Source organism: Marmota marmota, unplaced genomic scaffold, assembly GCF_001458135.2.
Source record: "Marmota marmota marmota unplaced genomic scaffold, marMar, whole genome shotgun sequence".
Classification (NCBI taxonomy): Eukaryota; Metazoa; Chordata; class Mammalia; order Rodentia; family Sciuridae; genus Marmota; species Marmota marmota.
The window spans coordinates 971,196-978,192 of NW_025999894.1; the positions used below are offsets into that span (position 1 = coordinate 971,196).

Sequence of the window (6,997 nt, forward strand, 5' to 3'; positions counted from 1 at the left end):
GCTGTCTTTTAAGTATAGTAAACGGGAGTTATTTGGAAAAGTTACCGAAGGGAGAAATACTTCACATGAGACAAATAGTTTCTAAAACAAAATAGCTAAGTACAATATAAACCAAAACTTAAAAGGCTTCTTTAAAAAAGTCACAAAAGTGCTCTTATGTCAAAGAACAACAAATATGACTAATAAAATTACACAAGTCAGATTTACCCAGTAATGCCAGGGTGGTTCAACATGAGAAAAATAAATGTAATACACAACATTATAAAATAAAGGGATTCCCAGCAAACCACACACACACACACACACACACACACACACACACAAAATACTAGAATTAATAAAGGGGGAAAACGTACAATTATTTCCAAACAGAAAAAGCACTTGACAAATCCAATGCCTTTTCATGACAGAAAGACTCAGAAAACCAGGGAATGAAGAACATTTACCCAATATGATGAAGGGTCTTTATGAAAAACCCATAGCCAACATCAGACTTAATGGTGAAAGAGTGAAAGCTTTTGCCCTTAAGTTCAGGACTGAAGCAAGGATGATACTTTCACTACTTGTGTTTAACACTGCACTGAAAGGTCTGCCCAGAAATATCAGGCATCAAAAAAATTCACATTGAAAGGAAGAGGTCAAACTAATTCCATTTGAAAGTGACCTGTTCTTACATGCAGAAAACATTAAGAATACAAACCCACACAAACCCACAACAAACTACTACAGCTAGAAAATAACATTGCATAATTGTGGGGGTACAAGAGCAATATGCAAATATCAATAGTGTTCCTATATTCCACCAATGGACGCTCCAATAAAAAAATTCTATTTACAGTAATATCCAAAAAAATAATACATTTAGGAATAAACTGAGCTTAGGCTAGACAGTGAAAGACTTGTTCACTGAAAAAATTAATATCTAAATACATGGAAAGACTAAATAGTAAGAAGGCAATACTGTCCAAAGTGACCTACAGATTTAATACAATCCCTATCAAAATTAAAGACCTTTTTTGCATATACAGAAAAACTAATTCTTAAATTTATATGGAGTTGCAAGCTTCAAAGAGCCAAAAAATCTTGGAAAAGAACAAAACTGGAGAACTCATGATTCCCAGTTTGATTTAAAACTGACAGAAATCTTGGCAAAAGATAAACATACAGACCAACTCAAAAATCCAGAGGCAGACCAAACATCTATCTATGGTCAATTGGGTTTTTGACCACAAGTTACTAACACTATTCAGTGGAGGAGAATAATCTTTAATAAATGGTGCTGGACAATTAGATATCCACATAAAGAGAATGAGGTTGAACCCCTACCCTCAATACATAATACAACGAATAACTCAAACTGTATTAGACCTACACGGGACAAACCTTCATGACCTTGGATTTGACAGTATTTTTTTTAGATATGACAACAAAAACATAAGTAACAGCAGAACCTGGACACACGACTATATTCCCAGTACTGGGGAGGTCAAGGCAAAGGATCGATTGCTTGAGTCTAGGAAGCTGAGACCACCATTATAAGCAGATAGTGAAGCTTCATCTCAAAAAACAAACACAAAAAGGGCTCAATCCTAGCATTGGGGGAAAAAGAGAAAGAAACAGGTCAAAGGGCTGGAGTTGTGGCTCAGAGGTAGAGTGCTTGCCTAGCATGTATGAGGCACTGGGCTCGATTCTCAGCACCGTATATAATTAAATAAAATGAATGTCCATTGACAACTAAAAAGAAATAGATCAATAAAAAAATAGCTACATCAATTTTATCAAAATTATAACTTTTGTGCATCAAGGAACAAATCAAGAAAATGAGACAATCTGCAAAATGGGGGAAATATTTGAAAATCATCTACCCAATAGAGTCTGGAATTCAGTATCTATCTATCCTCCTACCTCCTACCTATCTGTATCTGTTGGGGGGTGTTTTCCTGTCACACTAATAAAGCAACTCAATTAAAAAATGGACAAAGGATTCCAACAGACATTTATCCAAAGAAGATCTACAAAGAAGATCTACAAAGGGTCTATTCAATGTCATTAGTTGTTAGGAAATGCAAATCAAAATCAGAATGAGATAACTCTTCACACCCACCAGGACGGCTATAACCAAAATTACCAGAGAATAAGTGTTGATAAGAATGTTGAGAAACCAGAACCATCATACACTTCTAGCTAAGTGAAAGAAGCCCTAAAAAAAGAATAAATTCGGGGAGACTCAACATGGCGGCGGGCGGGGAGGCAGCGCTTTCAGTACCTTCTCAACCACGTGGACAGAGAGACGCATTAGAACGTTCAGATTCTACCTGCTGAGAAACTCCCAGCAAAATTCTGCTGAAGTGAGACCTGCTGGGGAATTTGGGATTATTGGAGGTGACAGCTTGCCCCAGACGGGTGAATCTCGGCACGCGGCGTGGAGGTCCAGGCCGCAGCCGCTGCCTGGCGACCAGCACAGTAGGAGGCGGTTCAGCACTGTGCAGCGGAGAGACCCTATGAAGAGGTTGCTAACCAAGCCTTCATGAAAAAGCGAACCAGAACTCAATCCAAGACTGGGACATGCCAGAGACAGGCCAGACCCACCCCTCCCATCGGACAATCCGGCAAGGAGTCTGGGGCCCGCCATAGCAGAGAGCTGACGTCACCAGAGTTCGGCGGATGGGATCCCTTCCCAGCGGAATTGGCTTTAGCGGGTGTGTGACTCCCACCCCCACCAGATACATACAGCTGGGAAACCTCAAAAATCTCGCCCCAGAGCTTCGTGGGCGTGACTGTAGGGGCCGAGGGAAGCAGAGGGGACTCCCAAACCCCAACTCCCCCTACCACCAGCTGCGAAACCCAAGGCCTTAGCCGCCAGTTCCTGGGGGCGTGGCCACCAAAGGGGTCCAGACAAATTAAACTGTCGGTTCCCAGATCACCGCTCCACAACCCTGGGGTCTGGATGAATGACAGAGAGAGTGCTCAGTCATTCGGGAAATAGAGCACGCAGTGGGGCTGCAAGTATAACCAGATCCTTGGGGATCGCCTCCGGTGAGCGGGGTCTGGCTGGCTGGCAGGAGGAAGGGAGGGAGGGGCCGGAGAAGAGAAACGGCTCTGGACTAACAGGACTGGAGAGACGCCCAGTAGGGGAAGAGGAGTCACCTTACAGGGATTGCTGCCGGCACACATAGAGGGCAGAAGATCGTCTCAGAGGGCACAGCTCTGCCTACTGGAAGAACTCTAAGACTTCATTTATCTTTTTTTTTTCTTTCTTTCCCTTTTCAATTTTTATTGTTCTTTCCATTCTCCTCTATTCTACCTATGTTTTTCTCCCTCTTTCTCTCTAAGGACTCCTTCCTTCCCCTTCCCCCTAACTTTCATCCCAAGCATTTACGACTTTCATTATGTGTAATTTTCTAAATGCAAATAGGTGATTGTTTCGAGGGATCCTACATACCTGGCTATTACCAAATACCCTGATCCATTCGCCTGTTAATATCCCCCTTCAGTAGAGCAATCTTCCAAAGCAGCCAAGACATACTATCCTTCATACCATCATAGCACCTAACCTAAACATAAAGTCCTTAGACCAAACAACAGATCACTATATGCCTACAAAATCCGTAAGCCTTTTATGAATCGAATGAATCAGCTTTAAATTACAATAAAGCCCAACATCTCTAGGCATAGTCTCCCACCACAAAGGAGAGACCACAGAGATATACAAAACCAAAACAAATTTATAGGAGAAAACAGAAACACAGCAGTTAAACAGAGTTGGAAAGTAATGTGAACACCATGAAAAAAAAAGGGAGAAAAGGATTACAAACAATGCAGGACAACTTAAATTTACAGGAGAACCTAGAGGCATCAGAAAAATGGACACGGAAAGAAGTCAAGGCATACCTGACTCAGATGGAATGGAATCTTAAAGAAGTCATTAGACAGCAAGTCCAAACAATGAAAGAATACTTTGAAAATGAATTGCATAAGCAGATTCAAAAAGCAAAAAATGAACTCTACCAGGAGATAGAGATTTTTTAAAAAACCAAACAGTAATCCTAGAAATGCAGGAAACCATAAACCAAATCAAAAACTTAAATGAGAATATTACAAATAGACTAGATCAAATAGAAGTCAGAACATCAGATAATGAAGACAAAGTTTATCAACTCAAAAAGAATATAGTCAACGCAGAAAGGCTGGTAAGAAACCACACGCAAAACATCCAAGAGATATGGGATGTCATAAAAAAACCAAACTTAAGAGTCATTGCGATAGAGGAAGGTATAGAGGTCCAAACCAAACGAATGAACAATCTGTTGAATGAAATAATCTTAGAAAACTTTCCAGATATGAAAGATGGAATGGAATGCCAAATCCTGGAAGCCTACAGGACCCCAAACATACAAAACCGTAATAGACCAACTCCAAGACACATTATTATGAAGATATCCAACATACAGAACAAGGAGAGAATATTAAAAGCTACAAGAGAAAGGAGGCAGATTACATTCAGGGGTAAACCAATTAGGTTAACGACTGATTTTTCATCACAGACGTTGAAAGCGAGAAGATCCTGGAACAACGTATTTCAAACGCTGAAAAATAATGGATTCCAACCAAGAATACTGAATCCAGCAAAATTAAGCTTCAGGTTTGACAATGAAATTAAAATATTTCACAATAAACAAAAGTTTAAAGAATTCACAGCCAGAAAACCAGCACTGCAAAGCATTTTGAGCAAAACACTACAAGAAGAGGAAATGAAAAACAGCACCCAAAACTAACAGTGGGAGGTAACTCAGTAAAGGGGGGAAAAAATAACAAAAGAGGAAAAACAAGCCAAATTAAAATAAATAAATAAATAAATAAATGAACATGACTGGAAGTACAAACCATATATCAATAGTAACCCTAAATGTTAATGGCTTAAACTCACCAATCAAGCAACATAGGCTAGTAACTTGGATTAAAAAAAACAGACCCAACAATATGCTGCCTTCAGGAGACTCATATGATAGGAAAAGACATACACAGGCTGAGGGTGAAAGGTTGGGAAAAATCATACCACTCATATGGTCCTCGGAAGCAAGCAGGAGTGGCTATACCCATATCAAATAAAATCAACTTCAAACCTAAGTTAATCAAAAGGGAAAAAGAAGGACACTATATACTGTTAAAAGGAACCATTCACCAACAAGACATAACAATTATCAATATGTATGCACCAAATAATGGTGCTGCAACGTTCATAAAACAAATTTTCCTCAAGTTCAAGAATCAAATAGACCACAACACAATAATTATGGGTGACTTCAACACACCGCTCTCATCATTGGACAGATCCTCCAGACAAAAGTTGAATAAAGAAACTATAGAAATCAATAACACAATCAATAACCTAGACTTAACTGACATATATAGAATATATCAACCATCATCATGTGGATACACGTTCTTCTCAGCAGCACATGGATCCTTCTCAAAGATAGACCATACATTATGCCATAGGGCAACCCTTAGTAAATATAAAGGTGTGGAGATAATACCATGTATCTTAAATGATCATAATGGAATGAAACTGGAAATCAATGATAAAAGAAGGAAGGAAAAATCCTGCATCACCTGGAAAATGAACAATATGTTACTGAATGATCAATGGGTTACAGAAGACATAAAGGAGGAAATCAAAAAATTCTTAGAGAGAAATGAAAATACAGACACAACATATCGGAATCTATGGGACACAATGAAAGAAGTTTTAAGAGGGAAATTCATTGCCTGGAGTTCATTCCTCAAAAAAAGAAAAAAACCAACAAATAAATGAGCTCACACTTCATCTCAAAACCCTAGAAAAGGAAGAGCAAAACAACAGCAAATGTAGCAGAAGGCAAGAAATAATTAAAATCAGAGCAGAAATCAACCAAATTGAAACAAAAGAAACCATTGAAAAAATTGATAAAACTAAAAGTTGGTTCTTCGAAAAAATAAATAAGATCCACAGACCCTTAGCCATGCTAACGAAGAGAAGAAGAGAGAGAACTCAAATTACTAACATACGGGATGAAAAAGGCAAAGTCACAACAGACACTACAGAAATTCAGAAGATACTTAGAAATTATTTTGAAACCCTATATTCCAATAAAATAGAAGATAGTGAAGATATCGATAAATTTCTTAAATCATATGATTTGCCCAGATTGAGTCAGGAAGATACACACAATTTAAACAGACCAATAACAAAGGAGGAAATAGAAGAAGCCATCAAAAGACTACCAACTAAGAAAAGCCCTGGACTGGATGGGTATACAGCAGAGTTTTACAAAACCTTTGAAGAAGAATTAATACCAATACTTTTCAAGTTATTTCAGGAAATAGAAAAAGAAGGAGCTCTTCCAAATTCATTCTATGAGACCAACATCACACTGATTCCAAAACCAGACAAAGACACTTCAAAGAAAGAAAACTACAGACCAATATCTCTAATGAACATAGATGCAAAAATCCTCAATAAAATTCTGGCAAATCGGATACAAAAGCATATTAAAAAAATTGTGCACCATGATCAAGTAGGATTCATCCCTGGGATGCAAGGCTGGATCAATATACGGAAATCAATAAATGTTATTCACCACATCAATAGACTTAAAGATAAGAACCACATGATCATCTCAATAGACGCAGAAAAAGCATTCGACAAAGTACAGCATCACTTTATGTTCAAAACACCAGAAAAACTAGGGATAACAGGAACTTACCTCAACATTGTAAAAGCTATCTATGCTAAGCCTCAGGCTAGCATCATTCTAAATGGAGAAAAACTGAAGGCATTCCCTCTGAAATCTGGAACAAGACAGGGATGCCCTCTCTCACCACGTCTGTTCAACATAGTTCTCAAAATACTGGCCAGAGCAATTAGACAGACAAAAGAAATTAAAGGCATAAAAATAGGAAAAGAAGAACTTAAATTATCACTATTTGCAGAAGACATGATTCTATACCTAGAAGA

General features: G+C 38.4%; 1 long non-coding RNA gene across 1 annotated transcript in view; it reads left to right on the plus strand.

Moving 5' to 3' along the window:
- The first annotated feature begins 2,634 nt into the window (after positions 1-2,634).
- LOC125614135 overlaps positions 2,635-6,997 on the plus strand; it is a 32,489-nt gene continuing 28,126 nt past the window's right edge. Inside the window, exon 1 of the long non-coding RNA XR_007344782.1 lies at positions 2,635-2,646. This is a non-coding gene — a long non-coding RNA (uncharacterized LOC125614135). The remainder of the gene's footprint in view (positions 2,647-6,997) is intronic.